General features: G+C 46.0%; 1 protein-coding gene across 6 annotated transcripts in view; it reads left to right on the forward strand.

Moving 5' to 3' along the window:
- AUTS2 (activator of transcription and developmental regulator AUTS2) overlaps positions 1–16510 on the forward strand; it is a 663646-nt gene that overhangs the window by 142048 nt on the left and 505088 nt on the right. The gene's annotated exons all lie outside the window — the stretch shown is intronic.

Raw genomic sequence — 16510 nt, forward strand, 5'->3', positions numbered from 1 at the left:
TTTCTCTGGGAGTAACAAAGTTTATTGCATAACAGTTTGGTTCTGTTTCTGAAGTGGTTTTAGTTATCTCATATATGGAACTTTCATTCTGGAATTGGGAATAGCAATTCAAGAGTGCCTCTCCCCTCCAGTTATTTACTCTGTTTAAAGCCCCAATCTGCAGGATCACATCTACATGCCCATTTAAAACATCATTTCCTTTGCACAGAAGCACTACTATGGCTAAAATTTAATTCTGATATTTAACTGAATGAAATTGCTTGCAGATGAGTGTTTGAAAGAGAAACAAACCACATCCTTGTGTGCTGGATTTGCAAACTATTACACGAACGCAAAGAATGTGCCCTCCCCTGACTGAGGAGCTGGATGTTCCTCATTCAAATACCAGCGCATTTTGTTTCAAAAATCACAGCTTGTTGTTGTTTGTGTGACAAATAGCAGCCAGCAGAAATTGCAGGCAGCAGATTCAGGCAGCAGTAGGACAGTCTTTTGTTCCTGCTGAACCTACCACAGCGTCTCCTCTGAAGCTGCTTCAGGGACAGATAAACATGCAGTATTTCAGAAATAATTGCGATAAAGATTCGCATTTCTTTTTTAATATGTTTTGCATTAGGTGACTTAAAGCATCTAAAAAAGTTGGGCTGAAGCAGCAGCGTCAGAATGAGCTGTGCTGGTGCAGCCTGGCCCAACATAAATCACATTATACCAGCATGAATGAGAACAGTTTCCTTTCAGATGGATGCAGAAGGGGAGCTGTTCCAAGTCACTTGGCAAGCCTTTCCTGACAAGAGCGCTTTAATTCACAAAGCAGCCTCCTTTTTACATCTTCATTGGGAGCTTTGGAAGTTGTTTGCCTGTAGTTGGGGTGGTGTGAGCTGCCTTTGCCCACAGCTGTGCCCACCCTGCTGCTCTCCTGGCATCGCTCATCTTCAGAAGCAGCAGCTCCAGGAGTGCTCTGGGTGGGATTTGTGTCCCTGGGCTGGGTCTTGCTGCTGGCAGTGGGAAGGGGGCAGAGATGTCAGAAGGGATGAGGCGTGGGCTCCTGCAGGGCTGGCAGGGGGAAGAGATCTGTCTCTGGAGCTGAGCTGGATTTGGAGGGACAGCAGGGCAGGATCAGGGGTGTGAGAGCAGGATCAGGGGTGTGCAGGGCAGGATCAGGGGTGCTGGGGGCAGGATCAGGGGTGCTGGGGGCAGGATCAGGGGAGCTGGGGGCAGGATCAGGGGTGCTGGGGGCAGGATCAGGGGTGTTGAGAGCAGGATCAGGGGTGTGCAGGGCAGGATCAGGGGTGTGCAGGGCAGGATCAGGGGTGTGCAGGGCAGGATCAGGGGTGTGCAGGGCAGGATCAGGGGTGTGCAGGGCAGGATCAGGGGTGTGCAGGGCAGGATCAGGGGTGTGCAGGGCAGGATCAGGGGTGTGCAGGGCAGGATCAGGGGTGTGCAGGGCAGGATCAGGGGTGCTGGGGGCAGGATCAGGGGTGCTGGGGGCAGGATCAGGGGTGTGAGAGCAGGAACAGGGGTGCAGGGGGCAGGAACAGGGGTGCAGGGGGCAGGAACAGGGGTGCAGGGGGCAGGAACAGGGGTGCAGGGGGCAGGATCAGGGGTGTGCAGGGCAGGATCAGGGGTGCAGGGGGCAGGAACAGGGGTGCAGGGGGCAGGAACAGGGGTGCAGGGGGCAGGAACAGGGGTGCAGGGGGCAGGAACAGGGGTGCAGGGGGCAGGAACAGGGGTGTGAGAGCAGGAACAGGGGTGCAGGGGGCAGGAACAGGGGTGCTGGGGGCAGGAACAGGGGTGTGAGAGCAGGAACAGGGGTGTGAGAGCAGGATCAGGGGCGTGCAGGGCAGGATCAGGGGCGTGCAGGGCAGGATCAGGGGTGTGAGAGCAGGATCAGGGGTGCTGCTGGAACCAGGAGGGTGCAGGGGGATGTGCCTCATTCCAGGAAGGTGCAGTTTTCCTTCTCGACATCTCCCTGACAGAATGTGGTGGATTTGCTGCAGACCAAGTGAAGAAATCCAGAAGGGATGTGCCTCATGGTTACCCCAGTGCTCTGTTTTAACCCTCTTGTAGCTCTATCCCCTTTCCAGCCAGCCAGAGCTGGCGCTGCAAGGAAGCTGTGCCATTTTCAGCTCCAGGAGTGTCTCCAGGACCCTCTAGTACTAAAATCAGAGAGCTCTCAAGGAAAGGGATTTTTCCTGGTGATATTTATTATGTAGGAGCTCTGTATGCTGACCACAGCTGTCATAATCCTGACCTCAAGGGCAGATGTTTCAGAGGGCACTCCAAGGGAAGCTGCCACAGCTTTAAGAAATGGTTATGTATATGAATTATATATATATATAATGCTATATAATATGTAGCATTCTTCTGTAGATGAGTTCATTAATTAAGCAAAACACTCTTCAGTACTTTGATCTATTAATTAACAATGGTAAATCTGCCATTGGTAATCTACTACTGTAGCTGGGCACAGAAAAATTCAATTGTTCAACACCCAACCCGTGAGCTTTTTATCTGTTTGCAGGCTTTTTTTCCTTTCTTTTTTAATAATCCTTTATCAGCCTGCACTGAGGTGGAGCAGAGGAGCATGAAGGCCTTTCTCAAGATGCTTACTTAACCTTTAAAAACCCAGTGACATTTACAGGAGGTGCCTGTCTCAAACCTGCAGGCACCTGAGTGCTCACAGCACCACCAGGGCTGCGTGCAGAGCATCTCCTCAGCAAATCCCCAGCACCCCATCCCTGGAATCTTGGCCAGGGGGTGATGTCTTGGCACTGCACAGCTCCATCTCCAGGGATCTCTGCTCTTCTTGGCCCACTGGAAAGTTGGGGTGTTGCAGTTCCTCATCCAAAAAGTGGTTTTTTTTTACTCAAAAGTGCAGGTTTGTGCTTCTCCTGCTGAGCTTATCTGCTGATGGTCAAAATGGGGGTGATGTAAACGTCACAAAGTCACAAAGGGTGTGTGTATACATCACCAATTCTCAAATCACTTGTAGCCTGTCATCTCTGAAATCAGACATAGCACATTAAGCTGGATATGTAGATTCTAATGATGTAAGTTAAGTACACTTTCTATAGTACATAGTAAATTAAAAAGTCTTTAAAAACCCCACTGTAAGTAGTTTACACACAGGTCCATGTTGTGAAATGGTTACTCTGACGAGGCCCCTTTCCTTTCTGGAACATGCCCTAGGCAATGTTGTGAATCTGGTCTGTTTTCCAGTGATTTGTATGAAAAGTTCATTTCAATACCTTTTTTCTGGTTTTGCCTGGCAGAAATCATGGTATGAATGAATATAGATTTATGGTTTATGTGTGTAATATATATATATATATATATGATGATCTTTTTGAAGTAGTGCATTTTCCATGTTGTCTCTCATGCACAGCCTCTCTAAGGACTAAACAGACCAGGATGACACAGTGGGGAAAGAGAAAGGAAAGATCCAGTTGTAAATAAGGTTTTATATGTAGCTCTTCTGAAATTACAGCCAAGGTTTAAATGCTTGAGGGTTCACATGGTTATCAGATGGCATACAAAAATGTTCTGCTTTGTCTTGGAGGGACTCTTTAAAACTGTCTTTTATACATCTCTAGTTACCATATACTTAAAATTTAATAATAAGTGATGGTGTTTTAAAGTACTGCACATTTCATGGGGTTAAATGCAGGAAAGAAAGAAAATCTAGTGAGTCTGTCTGTGAGGAACAGCAAACTGAATTTGGAAGCTGAAAACCTGCTCATATATTGAGTTAGGAAGTGATGATGTTACATGATGTTCACAGCAAGACAGTGATACCTTTTGCCATACCTGCAAATGGTTTGTCAAGTAAGAACTGGCAGATGCCAGAGCTTCAAAATGCCATTTTTTGCCCTGTAGAGTCAGCTGAAAGCACAGTAGGAAGTGTGTTACCTGGGTCCTCCCCTTTCAGTAAGTCTGTGTGGCAAAAGGGATGATAAAGTTTTGTGCCAGCACGAGAAGTGAATCCTTTTCTGCTGGGATGACACTTCAGCCTGCGGTGAAGGGAGCCTGTTGGTCACAGCAATTTCAGGGCTGGTAAAATCTAAAAGCAGGGGCTCCACTGAGCCAGGGTGTTTGCTTCCATGTGGGATTCACTAAGGAGGAAAGCATTTAATGACCCACTTCTGGGAAAAGGAAGAAAAACACCTGTTAGGGATGCAAAGAGCTCACTTCTGTGTGCTTTTACCTTCCCTCCTCCTTCAGTGAGGACTCTGAGGTGCACACTTGGCACCCAGCTCATCCCCCTTGTTCTCAGCTTCATGACTCTTCTCTGAGCCCCTCATATCCCACAGTCCTTCCTGGGCAAGGGAGCCACACTTTTCCATCCTGCCTTTTTCTTTTTGATTTTCCCTTAATAATCCTGTGCCAGCATTGCAGGGTGGAGATGGTTCCCATCACTGATCCCAGCAGCTTTAGCCTTCTCTTTGCAGAGCTGCATGTTTCTGTGAAAGCTGGCCTCATGTCATGGTTTTTCGTAATTATCTTTATCATCAACTGGGTTTTGATACTGCCAAGTTCCCTAAACTGAGGCTACTCTTTGTGCTTAATGTCACTGGAACCAAAAAAGTAATTGCATTCCTTTGCCATCAATTCCAGGTTAATCCTCCAAAAGAAGGTTTCACTCATCATCTGAGCCAGTGGTTTTAGTATAGACTGTGAACCCTCCAATCTTTAATTTTCTGCATGGAAGCAGAGGAGAGAGGGAAGAAAGAGCCTGTGAAGTTCATCTGCTTTGTAACAGATGTGCACTGAATCCATGACCACATACATGTTGAGAAATGAAGGAAAGCAGAGAATTATACTGGGATTTAACTTCTCTTTTGAACCAACATGAAAATCCTTCCAGTTGTTAAGGCTGGATTCCATTCTGAGTGTGGCTGAGCAGAAGTTGGTGTCCTGGCTTGTCCTGGCTAACAGGGGTCTGGTCTCAACTGCTTCATGGAGATGGTGGGAGGAAATCTGCCTTGATTTCATGTTCAGGTCTACTCACACACTCCAGTATTTGTGATAGCACTTTGGTCTTGGTGAAAAGAGAGATTAGAAAATGAACAGCAACACTGGAAAGTGCACATAATTCATGGGCAGGAGGAGTGGGATGGGTCTGCCTGTCTTGCCCTTTTCAGGTCATTAAAAACCATTGAGAGGAGTTTAAAAGAATTGAGAAAGAAAGATGGGAAGATTTCTGCAGAGCAGCCATCCTCAGGGTCTTCTAGAAGCTGCAAAAGCCTGTCACTGTTGTGTTGGTGCTGAGACACATCTCAAATGTGCTGGAAGGGAGGAGGAAGCCCAAGCATCAGCTGGGGCTGGGCCTCTGCTCACCATTTGTCTCCAGTGCTGGTTTACATTTTTCCTTTTTAATTTTGCTGTTTCTTTTTGCTTTCTGCTTAGTAAGAGTCTCCCCTCTGGCTCTGGCAGTGGCACTGTGAGCCTGGAACTGGAGAAGCAGTGGAGAACTGGTATTTTAAAGAACCTGATGTAGGCAGGACATGCCCCTGCACCCCAGGGTCTGTGTGTGGCTGTGAGAGCATGTGCTGGGCAGAAATGTGGTTTCTAGAAAGGGTGGATGCCACATTTTCTCTCATTTTGTTCTTTTCTGAGCCTTACATCACGTTTTGATCTTATTTTGTCTTGGAGAGTAGGTTCAGACCATTCGAGTGGTGCAACTGCAGCAGCTCCAGCTGCTCTCACCTGACTTCCACCTGTGTCCCCTGAAAAGTGTCTGCCACTGATCCCAGCCCAAAAAAACATTGTGATTCCTTGTAAAGACTGTGCACAGCTGAAGGGGAAGGCAAGAAGTGTCACTTGAAACAAAAGCCCCACTTAAAGCACTGCAAAGTGTAATGTACTAACAGGTTTTCCCAAATCTTCAACAAAAGGTTATTTAAGAAGAGTTCAGCTGCTGCTGCCAGGGGACATGTAGGCCAGTGTCTCTGTTTTGATAAATCTTGAGCTGCATTTGTCTGCTTAATAGCTGTTGATGACAAGGTCATGTTCACACCTTTGAATTTCTGGGCCCTTGTGGCCACTAGAGACAAACCTGCCACCTTTCATGCTTCATTTTGCTCCTAAAAACTCACTTCTCTCTGTTGTGCAAAGAGAGCTGATGTGGCTGAATACAAACTAGGCTCACACACGTGTCCATCCATTCCCTTCTCCCCTCTCTATGGTGACTCTCCTCAATTTGTGAGCACTAATTGCAGTTGTCTCAGCCTGTCCTACATAATAGTAACTAATATCTGAATGATTTTCAGACTCAGTCATCCAGGGTATTTGGATTTCTTAACTGGGACTTGTCCTCTTGGATTTTCAAGGAAAGACAATCCTCACACGAGTGAACAACTTGGATGTTTTGCATGTTTTTGGTAATCATAGTTGTTTTGGTAATAAGTTTTCCACTTTTTTTCCTAAATGCCAAAATACCACATGGGGGTTCATTCCTGGTACAAGTTAGCTCTGCCATGGCCAAGCTGGGATTTTTCCCCACATCGGAGAAGGGAACAGGCAGAGCAATGTGTAGGGAGCAGAACTCCTGAGCCTGAAAGCATTGGCTTTGCCTGCACAGAAGAAACAGAAAATTCCCTGGCAGTGTAACTTGCTGGAATTGAGGGTTATCCCAGATCCCAGTGCACTCCAGGGGAAGCCAAGCCAAGCCCAGACTCTTCCACCTGCCCCAGGCACCTGCAGCACGAGCTGGGGCAGCCTCAGCTGGTGCCACCACCAAGCCTGGGCTGTTCTGGCTGCTCAGGGCTCAGACCAAACCACGAGCAGCGTGCTCAGAGCTGCTTTCCCTTGTTCTCCTCCTGTCCATCAGATGTCTGCAGGTGGCTGTGAAACTCACACTGTGCTGGGGAGAGAGCAGAGCCAGTGCCAGAAGTGTTCAGAGCAGAGGACAGGGCTCTGGAGCACTCTCACTCTGGAAAATCTCCAAGGCTGATCACATTTGCCAGCTCTTTCTTTCCTTAATGGGAGTTGAAGCTGAGACATTGGTACAAGTGTGTTGGTGCTTGGGAGGATAAACAAGGAGAAACATAAATAAAAACTCAATAATCCATCACTGGAGGGAACTAAGGAGCTTATCTGATTGGTTACAGCATGGCAAGCACATCAGAAAAACACATAAATCCAGAAGACTGTGGGGTTTTGGGTTTGATTTTATTATTTTTTTTCCTTAATCTGGTTTGAATCTTTTTAAACATTTAAAGGGCAGATAAAATGAGCAACCAGCACTTGAAATGAAGGAAGAACTGATATGCTTCAAAGGAAAATGTCAATGCCACAAAAAAACATAGCCCTCTAGATTCAGGAGAGGCAATTTGTAACCTCAGATGCCAGCACAGAGCTGATGAGCACAGGCACTTCATAAAAACCCTGCCTGTTACCAGTTTGTTAAACTGGCCAGAATGGTCTACAGAGAAACTATAATTCTTCATGTTTTTCATGAATTTTTCATGTTTTCCTGAAAATACAAAACTCAGTTTGGGCTTGTCTGTCCACAAATGTGTTATCAAAGTCCTTTGGCCCATCTCATTAAAACTTGTTTTTCTAACACCAGAATTCCATTCCTTCATTAGCTCTTCCAGCAGGTTTCCACTCAGGCTGTAGAGAGTGGCAATGGATGATTTCAGAGTTTGCCACTGATAGAAATGATTCCTTTGCCTCCTTGCCAAGGATTCCTCCTCCTCCCTGCCCTGTTTTTGGTGCTGGGCACATTTGGAGGTGCTCAGGAGCAAACTGAACATGGGGTAAAGCAGCTGATAAGGAGGAGAAAAGGAAGCACTCTGACACAAAGCTTTATCCTCCTCCCTGAGCTGCTTTTCATTGACATTTCTGTGTTTGGGCTTTATCATTCTGCTTATCAATGTTCCAGTGAGAGACCTGGGAAGGACCAGAGATGCTTTCAAGGCCAGTGTTACCTGCTGGGGGAGTTTATACTCTGTGTTCAGGACATGGCATGCCTTTGAAAAGAAAAGGAAACTGGAGGAAATGTCTTTTCCTGTTCTTCCAGGATGCAGGGGGGTCTTCCCATCACATGTGATTTATCCTTAGCCCTCGTTAAGTGGCATCTGGGAAAACTCAGTAGGTTTTCAGCTACCCCAGCCTCATAAGGCTGTGTCCAGAAGCTCCTCTCTTCTTCCCCACATATCAGTGGGTCTCATAAAAGCTGTTTCTTCTCCCTGAAATCCTTTCTTGTCTCTTCAGCTTGTTGTGGCTAAAACCGTTCCTGCTGAAACAGCAAATGCTGTAATTTTATCTGGAGCTGCATTTAAAAAAGGAAGAAAAAAGATCTTGGTTTACTTTTCAGTGGGGTAAGCAGTCATTTCTTGTATGTCAGCCTAAGATCAGCAACTGCACCAATTCCCGTCCAGTGGCAAAACCAGCTGGGTTCTGTGGTGGAATGTGAGGTTTGGGATCTGAGTTCCCTGTTACAGAGCCCTGGCTGTGAAGCTGAGCCTGATTCCAGCCCCATGGTCCCTGCCCAGGGTGGCTCAGGGCAGAGGGACCCTGCAGGGACACAGCAAATCCTGCTCTGGGTGTCTCTGGAACTTCAGGTGCTGCACACCGACTCCAATCTGCTTTTAATTCTCTCTGTAGCTCAAGGTCCAGACTTTGTTTCAAATCTGTTGTTATTTTTGCACATCCTCTTTTTCTCAAGTGGTTTATTTTGTCTAAATGCAGCAATTAAAAAGAAATTATTGCTCTGTGAGAGAATTTGTCTCAAGAAGAGGAAAGATGTTTATATCAGCCAACTGTGATTGTCCTTATTTGTTTTGGCAGATAAACAGGAAAGCAGTTTTCAAAGCAAATCCACAGTAGGTCCCTTTGGGATACTTGTCTCGCTGGGAGGAGACTTCTCTTTTCCCCCACCCTGAGCAGATCACAGCACAGATTCACACATGAGCTGTCTTTCATTCCCCCACACCCCCTGCTTTTTTTGACAGCTTTTTGAGATGCTGCTGATGTTCCCCAGGTTCGTCTTCCTACTTCATTCCTCTGAATGAAGGGGCTGCTGAGCCCCTGAGGGTCTCTAACCCAGAAGGATCCCAGCAGAGCCCTGGCATGCTGGCTTTGTGCTGAAAGGGGATTCCTGCCAGTCCATTCCCACCACAGGGATGGACATTTCCCCTCCCAGCACTGATCTCAGCATCTCTTGGTGCCAGGGGCTGGACAGGTGACACCTCTGAGTGAGGATGGAGCTGCTGGGCTCTGATCCTTTCCTTCAGAGCCTGTTCCCCTGGGTGACAGATCGTGTTTACTGGAGCTGCAGGAGAATGTTAATTGCTGTGAGGCTGCAATTGCAATGCCCTGGCTGTGTGTACAGGCAGCATCGAGGCCCAGGCAGGTTTGGGGGTGGCTCAGAGCCTTGGCAGAAGCTGCCTGGCCTTAAAAGTGCTTGTGGAATGGCAGCTTTTGAGCCAAGCTAAACAGCACTGCTGTAGAACCCATCCTGTCCTCTCTGGAGCCTTTTGGTTGTGCTTTTAAAAACATTTCTGCCTTTGTGCCCTTCTGCTGCACTGTGTCCCCTTAATGGCTGAGCCTGGGATGCTGCTGGGTGCATCTCCTTCAACAAAAATAATGCAGTCCTGTTGTAAAAGGGGAGATTTACGATGTCTGTGTGTTCATCCCATTTCTGGAGACAGCTCCTCTAATGATAAAGGTGCATACATCTCGGTGTGATGTAAACAACTTGATGGATGGGCTGCAGTTTATGTGGAGAAAATATTGGAAGCTTTTTATCTATCTGTAAGGCTTCTGGGAGGCTGCAAACAGGTGGCCTGGAAGCAGCAGACAGGTAGATCATCATTAGGGGCACTCAGGCTGTTTGCAGGTACCCACTGAGGCCAGCATTTCTGTGCTGGAAATAATCAGCAGAAGGGAAGGAGCTCAAGGCTGCCAGAGCACTTACCTCTCTTTTCAAACAAGGGGAAGCAAAGATGGATTATATTAATATAATAACTGGCAGCCAGTCTGTGTAGTTAAGTGCTTCTTTAATCCTTGTTTAGGAAAAAATGCAGACTCAGGGATTGTGGTGTCTGGTCATGGGTGCAGGTTTTAACTGTGGAGTCCAGGAAAAGATTAGAATCTTGCCATTTGCTGTAGTGACAAAGGTACAGGATGTCCAGATTCTCAAAAGGAATCTGTCTGTGTGTGTAGGTCTGTCTGTGTTTTCACACCTGCATCCCCACTGTGGGCACAAGCACTAATTAGCTTTTCAAGTGGAGAAATTTCCCTTAAAAAAATGAAGCCTAGTTTCAGTTTTCATAAAAATGTCAACCAGAGCCATAAAATGTCTCCCTAATTTAGGAACACCAGAAGGCAAGATAAATTAAATATTGAAACCGATAGAAACTCTTATGTTGAAGTTGATAGGCTTAAAATTATTACTAACATAAAATTGCCACAACTCTTCTTTTCCTCCCTGATGGCACAGAGGCCTGCCCATGTGAAATGTGCTGGAGTGGAGAGAGTTTAGAAATAGCAGGGGACTTGCAGTGAGCCCAGGCCTTGAGAAACATCATTCCTGTGTGACAGCAGCTCCTGCCACCCCACAGGAGCACCCAGCTCCTTTATTTGCTCAGAGGTGAGTGCACCCCTGGCATCAGAGCTGCCTGTTTTGTGTTTCAAGGCTGGTTTTTTTTTGAAGGGTTATCCCTCAGGGCAAGTTCTGGCTCAGGCAGTGTGGTTTGGAGCCAAAGGACATCATCTGATGGACCTTGTGGTGTGGTGACAGCCCTTCTGCCTGCCTTTGGAAGCATACAAAATTTACACGGGTCACCTTGAGACTGTTTGCATAAAGCTGGGAAAATCCTTCCTCAGGGAGGTTTTTCTGGAAGCTCAGCATTGTGAGAGTGTTCACAGGTAACTGATCCTACCCTGGAGGATATTTAGGCTCTGAGCAGTGGATTTTTGTCCAAAGTCTGACATTCCAGGTGGGCTGAGAACCTCTCATGAGTAGGTGTGACCTGCCTGATCCATGAGGAGGGGCACAGAAAACCAAAGCAAGGGAGAATATTTTTTTCTGCCCCATGAGAACAGTCTGCAGGGTTTCAGTCCTGGTGCTGTCCCTGGCTTTACACAGGCCCCAAAAACTCTTTGGTGTGGTTTCTTCTGTTGCAGGGAGTAGCGAGGTGAGCTTGTGTTAGGTGAAATAAAGACTTCATGATTCAAAACCACACATTTCTATTTGCTGCATTCCTACCTGGTGTGTCCATATTGCTCTCATACCTGCTGCTTCAGTGCAAAGGGGATTTTTCATCTGGCATGATGATGATTCTTCTTTTTTTTGGGTTCTGTTGGGTTTTTTCTGGATTTTTTTTATTTTTTTTAATTTTCTCTTTTGATTATTTATAGGATCTGTAATATAAGTAAATAATACAGTAAAAATATAATATAATAAAGTAATTTATAGGATCTGTAAGTATAAGTAAATTAGAAGAGCTTTTGAATCAGCTTTCTTTAGATATGCTCACTTTGTAGTATATAAGGATGGTAAAAACATTGGTTTATCAACAGATTATGTATCTTTGTTATGTCATTATTACTGAAGATCAAGCAGAAATATCAGAGTTCACCATATAATTAAAAATCACACCACAGTTCCAAGTGGAGACCACCAAAGTCTGTGTGTGAAACCTCGATACCTTCAAATTTGGAATTGCTTTTTTTTTTCCTCTTGATGTTTGATTTGGCTTCTGATATATTATTATATACTTTAACTAAATACTGAAAACCACTAAGCAAACACTTGTCAGTGGTGGTTTGGGGTTCAGTTTTAGCAGATGCTGTCCCAGGGAGGTGGGAGGTCAGTGTTTGGGGCAGGACTTGCTGCTCCTGTGCCTGGGCATGGAAAAGCTCAGCAGACCTTGCAAAACCAGGTCACATTCACTCAGCTCCTGTGACCTGAAGCCATGAGCCATTTTTTTTTCATTTTTTCTCCTTTTAAGTTGGCCTGGAAGAAGCTGACAAAAGAGGAATCATGGCTGTTTGTTTTTCTGCCTGCAGGCAACTTTCAGATCGTTTTTTTCCAGATCACAATAGACAAACCTTATTAAAATCCAGGATGTTCTCTCCCCTGGCCCCTGAAGCTGTAACACTCTCACCAACGGGGCATTGATGTTCCTTGTGACACGATGGAGCTGTTAATTGAATGTTAATCACATCACTCATGCCATGGTACCTTTTTAACTAGGAAAGGCATTTTTTATATATCAGCATCGATATTGATGTTTCCTCCCTGGGTCTCTGGCAGTGTGTAATGAGAACACGGTGATTTGGTGATTTAATTGGCATTGTTTTGGCTCTGGACTGACTGCATGTACAGCACATGAATTTGGGATCCCCATCTTTAGTCTGATACTTACTAAAACATTTATCTTCACACTACTTATGAATGAACAACAAAGAAAGTTTTTTGATGTTCTACTACCAGGCCCTGTGTCTTTTTAGCTGAGAAAATTACTGTTGAGGAAAGTTGTATCACTGGGCATTAGGAGAACTGGATCATTAATATTTAACTGTGTTGAAAGTAGAAAGCACTGTTACAGTAATAATAATTTGCACTTGCACAACACATTTCTCCTGAGGATCTCAAAGCACTTTACAAACCATTTAATTAAGTCTAACTAAATCCCTCTGAGGTTTATTATTAGTCCCATTTTACAGATGGTTAAGCAAGGGCATAAAGAAGTTAAATGGTTTGCCTAAATGAGTTAGTGGCAACAATAAGCACGTACTTCAGGAGTCCTGGTCACATCTCTGCTCCTGGAGCAGAGAAGGATTGGAGTGACCACAGGGTCCTGCAGCAGCAGAGCAGAGCAGCTGGAAACCCAGAGGAGCTGAAGGATTTTGTCTTGAGATAGTTCCCTGTGAGTGCTGTCCTGGGATCTCCTGCTGTCCTGGATGTGGAGACCTGAGAGCTCGAGGTGTAGGAGTGAGGTGGGGCTGAGTCCTGGCTCTCCATCAGCCCAAGGCTCTGTGCTCCATCCCACCCCTCCTCTCCATCACACCAAGGCTCTGTGCTCCATCCCACCCCTCCTCTCCATCACACCAAGGCTCTGTGCTCCATCCCACCCCTCCTCTCCATCACACCAAGGCTCTGTTCCATCCCACCCCTCCTCTTCATCACACCAAGGCTCAGTTCCACCCCACCACTCACCAGGGACCCACCCTGTGTTGTTTCCTCTCTGTACGACGCTGGCGCTTTGCTTTCCTCGGTGCTGCAGCTCTGGCCAGCCAGGAAGGAAGGAAGGAAGGAAATAATTTCTTGCCACTGGAGTTAAAATTACTCATCCCATTAGCAGCTGCTTCTCCTCAGCTGCCCAGCAGGAGAGGTTGGTTTATCAAGACATAAAGCAGGAGTGTGCAGGCGAGGGGGACTCGCGCTCGCCGCTGATCCGAGAGCCACTTAGGAGGGTGCTCGTGTACAAATGCATTAGATTATGCTTAAGCAGCTTATGGACATAAAAACACATTAGAACTTTACAGCACACTATAAATTACAGTTTTGCAGCATTCACAGCCACAATGTTAGGTAATTACATTCATTAATCTACTACTAAGAGCACATAAAGTTGCCTCCCAAATGGTACAGTGTGTGCTTGTGCTCAGCTGGGGATGCTCTGAGAAGGGCCTCTCTCCCTCCACCACTGCTCTGCTTTGCTCCAGAATCTTCTGATTTTATGATGGTTTTCAGCAAACCAGAATGCCAAGCACATTGCTCTAAATATTTAGGATTCACAGTGGAAGAATTTCTGATCCCCTTGTCTGATCCAGCTCTAAGCTTTTCTCAGTCAGTGTAAGCAGCGTGGGGACTCACTGCAGTCATTCAGTTGGGAAGAAGTTCCTGCTTGTTGTCCCCTGGCTGATCCCTTTGTGCCACCTGATGTTTGGCAGCCCCTGGAATTGTCAGCCTCAGCAGTTAATATTCTACTGAAACTTCCTTGCTTTAGGTTGAGCATCTTGTGCTTCATTTGCTTTCATGCAGAAATATTCCCTTTAATTACAGCAGATAAATTTTGTTGTTTCCAGGTTGAAAGTCTGTCCCAGTGCCTTTTTCCTTTCTTTTCCTACCTCACATTGCAGAGAAAGTCTTTCAAACCATCTCTTGGAGATTCACCTGTGTCCTGTACAAGCAGAGTCTTCTGCTGATTCATTCTTGCTTCAATTTCTTGTTTGGAAAGACCCTTCATGGCCATTTCTTTTTCCTCTCTAATGGACCAAGTGTTATCTTTGATATCCCCAAGGCCAGCGAGCTCTCAAATCCATTATTCAACCACATTTTCACTTTCTGTGTATTTTTAGTTATGAAAGTAGGAGAGCAGAGCTGTGTGTTCTCTGCTCTTCAGCTCTCATAGTGTGTGTTAGGAAACAGAGCACACAGAAACTCCCTGGAAAACTTCCTCCAATTTCAGTGGCTGCTGAGCAGAGTACACATATGAAAAGAACTGCTCAGTTAGAAGGGTAAAAGTAACAGAAATTTTTAAGAAATCAAGTTACAAAAATAAATTCAGTGTGTCAGTCCTTGAAAAAACAGAAATGTGTTCCAAAAATCAAAGTTTCTCTAAAAAAACTCACACTCCCTCATGAAGGTATGAGTCCACTCAAACACCAATGAGTCAGAAAGCAAAATCTATTCACTTTTGTTTGTAAAACTTTAATGACTCTGATTGTAAAGACTGAAGCTCGCACAAGTCACCGGGAGAGAAGACTTACAGAAATGACCCATTACTTCTGTGTCACTTCATTAATTGGGTTTTCAGCTGCTGATTTCCGTTCACATCAGGATCATCTTCCCATCCATCTGAGGAAGAGCCCTGAGAGCTACCTGTGCCTGTGCTGCTGCAGCAGCTGCTGCAGGAGATGGTGACAGCTGCTTCATCACACGCCAGGCCTCGCTGAAAGGCATTCATCTATTTGCTAAATAGATGGAGCCTCAATGACACTTGAGTACTCCAGTTTCTAGGGAATTTCTTTGTCATTACTGACAAATTTATTATCCTGACCATTAAATTAATAAAAGGCAGAGCGCACACGGCAACTGCTTTTGGAGGGAGGTGATTTTTGGTGCCACAGAAAACTCTGCAGCTCCGTGTGCTGAGCTGTCACCTGCCTGCTGCCCTGGAGCTCTGTGCTAAGGGCCAGAGGAGGGGGGAAAAGGCAAGTCCAGCCCCTCTCAGCTGTGGGACAGGACAGAAGGAGCACACATGGCAGGATGAGCCTCCCATCAGGAATTCCCAGCTGATCTTGTCCAGGGCAGTAACAGGAACCACTCTGTGCCCCCTCTTGGTCACTGATGCGCTGCTGGGGTGTCAGCCCAAGGTGCTGGGTGTTCCATCATGGCCTTTGTTCCTGAGACAGCACCAGTTGCAGGGAAACAACTGCCTGGAAAAATCCCATTTTTGACACCATTTGCCTGTCACGTGCTTGGCTTCAACCCACCTTTCAGGCAGTACACTGAGACATGCAACTGTATTCTTTATTTATTCTTTCCTTTTTTCTGCATGTAAACACGAGGAAGGCAGAAATGCTCATTTTCAAGGGCAGTGTGTCTTCAGGGCAGCAGCCTGCTGGGATGGAGATGGACTGGGATCCCACGGGGCCGTGGCAGGGCAGAAGGATGCTGTCAGAGCTGGATGTTTAATGTCACAGGCAGCTGCTAACCTGCTCCTTGCCCTCCTGATGGAACAGCTGCTGTTTTGGGGTCGTGGCAGCGCTCCTGTGTTCCTGGTGCCATCTGTGTCACCGTGGAGCAGCCCAGAAGGGACGTGGGGAACCATAAACCCGGGCTGTCTCCTGCTGATGAAGCACCAGGGTGAGTCTGGCCCTGCTCAGCTCAGGGCTCCCAGAACATCACTGTGAGACATCTTCGATGTCAAATTTAACAGCCACGGTGAGGACTGACTGTGGCATTTAGGTATTTTGGTCCATTTATCAGGTATTACAGAGATTTTCCCTTTCTGGACAGAACTGGCAGTGGTTTTTGCAGTGGAAGCCTACTGGGAGTGATGCTAATCTAGTTTCTGAGGGTTTGTTTATTGGGGCAGAGCATGCTGGGCTGATTTCAGGGTACGTGCTCCGTGGTATTTTCTCTATCCACAAGTGAAGTTTTAACAAGGGAATGTAGGACTCGGACAACAGTTTGTGTTTTGGGATTTTTTTTTGTTTTTATTTTCCTCCAAATAGCAGCAAAGGCAAAGTTGGCTCAGTGAGTATTTATTGGCAAATTAGTGTTCCTAAAGCCTTCTTTTTTGCTTGTTCTTTTCTAGAGCTTGGAGAAATAAGATTTCACGTAATGCATCTGGGATTGGATTACTGGATTGAATTTTGCAAAGTACACTGGGGATAGCTGAGCCTGTTTAGAAAGCAGCTAAGCCCCTCTGAGTCAGTAAAAATTCAATTCATGATAGTTGATGAGGGATTTTTGGATGGGTTTTGTTTTGGGTAGTTCATTTGCTGTTGGATGGCCGTATTTCCTTTGAGGTATTTTATCAAGGTTTAT

The sequence above is a fragment of the Pseudopodoces humilis genome, chromosome 23 (genome assembly GCF_049639895.1).
Source record: "Pseudopodoces humilis isolate 2021_Gansu_Grassland_sample_001 chromosome 23, ASM4963989v1, whole genome shotgun sequence".
Lineage (NCBI taxonomy): Eukaryota > Metazoa > Chordata > Aves > Passeriformes > Paridae > Pseudopodoces > Pseudopodoces humilis.